Here is a 3,514-nt window from a genome sequence, read left to right on the forward strand (position 1 = left end):
ACTGCTGTAGCCTCTCTTCTTGTTTCTTTTCTCTCTCCTCCCACTACTGCTGTAGTCTCCCTTCTTGTTTATTTTCTCGTTCTTCTTGTTTCTATTGCTGTTTTTGTATTGGTGCCATAAAATCTGCTAAGTCGTAGTTTGATTTGCCACTTCTAATTTCCATCTTTTTTTTTCATCCCGCTCTCTGACATCAATTTGTTACGTATCTGTTTGTTTGTTTGTTTCTGGTAGAAATTATTTCTGAGGATCTTCAGCAATACAAGTCCTTTCTTGATTAAACCAGTTCATTCTTCTTCGATACAAACTTTTAGTGCACAGTAGTTCCACAATCAGTACGTTTCTCGTCACCTTAAACTTTTATAATACACACTATTAATCACAGCCATTCACAATCTCGATAAGTTCGTTCACGACGAGTGCAAAACATACACTTTACGGCTCACTAGCTCGAAATAAACAGAATCATAAATTACACGGAACTCAAAGTAACTACCGCTCTCTCTTCATTCATTCACATTTCCCACTGGCTTTCCCTGCCAGGCTTCTATAGTAACGAAGAGGGCATCTCAATGACACTCGGACTTCCCCAATCGTTCGAGAAACTCATCAGCGTCACGTGACTTCCGCTGTCGTAATAGTATGATAATTCCAGAACTGGTAAATGGATTGCATACAAACAAAATGGATATAGTTAGAGTAAAATAGTGGTGTTACCACAGCGGAAGTAACGTAACGCTGGTAACACGTCATGAGTCTCTAGAAGGATCATGACTGTTCCTGGCAACTCTAGTGTTTGCCAGACGCCCTCTATTTTAGTATATAAGCCCGGTAAATAAAGGGAAGATAATAATAGCAGATTGAAGAGAGATATAGAGACAGATAACTGAGTCAAGTGAGCGGTAGTGACACGAAGTAAAGTCCGTGAATCGTTGTAAATTATAGCGTGTGTTTAAGTTAAAGCGACTGCGGAAATTCTATCTATTGCAAAGTTGTATCGAGAACGAATAAACTAGTTTTATTTAAGAAAGGACTTGTATCGCTGAAGTTCCTCGGGAAGAATCTTTATGGGAAATTATCAAACGAATCAGAGACGTAACAGTGGGTTTGCCCCTGAAGAAGAAAGGTCCACCTTTCGAAAGCGCTCGGGTTTTAGGGTTTTTATTAATTATAACTGTTGTGTTAATCGATAAAACGTAAATATTTATAAAGTTTACATAAATACAAAATTTTCCCAATGTACATATTGTTGCGTCAGCGAGGTCACGTGACTTGTGTCACGCCACCCGTTTTCTAGAACTATCCTGTTCCTTCGGGAGTGCTCTAGCATTTGCTAGATTGGGGGTGGCCTGGTATATATAAGATGGTCACGGCGTGACGTATCAATGTGTGTAGGTAGTGAGTAATTGAACTGCAGTCAGAAAGTATTATTGAAGTTAACGCTCATTGTTTTAGCGCGACTGTTGAAAATAAGTGTATCGTAAAGTTGTATTCGGAAAGAATAAACCAGTTTTATTAAGTAAGGACTTGTGTCGCTAAAGTTTCGTTGAACGAAGTTACGGAAAATCAACTAACGAACGGAGACGTAACAATATTCAATTATGAAAAAAGAAATACAAGACTTATTGTAAGATCTGTGAGCATTTTGACCTTCATATTTTATTTCTAAGCCACTAGTCTAGATATATAGATTATTTTGAGATCAAAAGCAAATGATTATTATAATTTTTGTTACTTTATCCCGTTTTTCTATTTTAGTATAAATTGCAGAACATATATCTCAGGCAGTTGTGTTGATTAGAAAAGTGTACACTTATGTTTATTAAAAGCAAATATTATTTAAAAAAGCGACGATGGTTGACTCCGCCCACAATTTAATAATAATTTTCAACACATTTTCGCCCTCTAAAGGTTTTCCGTACCGGTATATAACTTCTTTCTTGTAAAGATGGCTGTCGGTAAGTCAAAGTGTTTAGTACAAAATTAAAATGTAGGTCTTGTTATTTTTAAGAAGTAAGTAATTGCTAAAAAAGTTCACTTTTATTATTAAAATAAGCCTGAGTTATTCATTTTGTTAATGGTATTTTCTAATTGATAGTGTTTTTTATTTTTCATAGGCTAGTAAAGTAACTGCCTGATCAGCACAGTACAGTAAAGGGTAAGTATAAATTATAATCCATAACTATTAGTATTACGCTATAACAAATAGTCAGTGCGAAGAAGCTAAAATATTAGTAATGAAAGTTAGTATTTGGGCATGAAGTAATATTCTAAGGTTTTCTAATTAGATGTAGTTCGATAAGTGATTGACACTTTAAATTAATAAATAATCGAACAGTCGTTTTTTGTTATTTATTTGCTCAGATTGATGATGGTGATACATCATAGGCTGATAGTGATACAGTGATATTTACTGGTTTATTATTTATGTGTGAGTAAAAATAATCGTTGTAAAACTTAAGACGCCTTTTCAATTTTGTATCTAAATTATATATAAAAAAAGGCTGGTGTCATTACTTAACACACTGAGCAATTTCAGTTTATCAATCACAGTTCTTCCCTAGCTGGTGTCAAGCTATACTACTAGTACTGCTATTAATGTTATTTTTTCAATGTGTGGTCCTATCTTAAAGAATAACAATATCTAATATTTTAAAAACCTGTGTTAGAAATATTATGTTTATCATTGAATAGAGTTGTTTAAACATTTGTTTAACAACAAATAAAAGCTTGGAATGGTCTATTCTTTCATTGGGGGTGTGTCTGTGAGCCAGACTAGTTTCAGAGAATTCCACTCCTCATCAGTGACCCTGGACACTACCACCAATGAAATATCAGACCAAACCAAGCCTTTATAGTAGTGAGGTATTGAAAATTGAAATGGTGTATTTAAATGTTTTACACTAGCTGCCCAGTGTCGGCTAACAATACGAAGAATTAAATTGTGGTGAAATGCTACAAGTTCTTCAAATACCTATAGAAAAAAAGGTTTCTTTTTTTGTGAGTGTAAAACACTTAAATACACCATTATGTTTATCAATATTTGATCTAGCATTATTTCCATCAACAAAATAAATTTATATATATTTCATAGAATTTTAAAGGAACAGAAAGGAGCTTATAAGCTCATCAAAGATGTCCCTTCCAGCTCCCAACTATAACCACCCTTTACTACTCATGTATTCATCCAATCTTTTCTTGAACTTGGTTAAATTTTTAGCTTTTACTACCCTTGAAAGTAGCTCATTCCAAAAGCCAACCACCCTGTTTGAAAAGTAATATTATCTAAACTGCAGATGGCTCCTACGCTACAAATTTTTTTTATTTATGATCCTTTGTCCTATTGTTTTCACTGCTAAACACAAAAAAGTTTGATAGATCTATATTATCAATACCCTTATAAATTTTGAACACCTCAATCAAATCCTCTTTGACCCTTATCCTCTCCAGAGAAAACAAGTTTAGAGATTTTAGTCTCTCCTTATAGGATGATTCCACCATCCCAGGTATCATCCTA

At 34.2% G+C, this 3,514-nt stretch overlaps 1 protein-coding gene across 2 annotated transcripts in view; it reads left to right on the plus strand.

Annotated features, from left to right (window-relative positions):
- The first annotated feature begins 2,113 nt into the window (after positions 1–2,113).
- Positions 2,114–3,514, plus strand: part of LOC106463976 (adenylate cyclase type 9-like) — a 31,504-nt gene continuing 30,103 nt past the window's right edge. For both annotated transcript variants that reach the window (XM_022391622.1, XM_022391623.1), the window contains exon 1: positions 2,114–2,155. The gene's annotated coding sequence lies outside the window, so the exon portion shown is untranslated. The remainder of the gene's footprint in view (positions 2,156–3,514) is intronic.

The sequence above is a fragment of the Limulus polyphemus genome, unplaced genomic scaffold (genome assembly GCF_000517525.1).
Source record: "Limulus polyphemus unplaced genomic scaffold, Limulus_polyphemus-2.1.2 Scaffold1532, whole genome shotgun sequence".
Classification (NCBI taxonomy): Eukaryota; Metazoa; Arthropoda; class Merostomata; order Xiphosura; family Limulidae; genus Limulus; species Limulus polyphemus.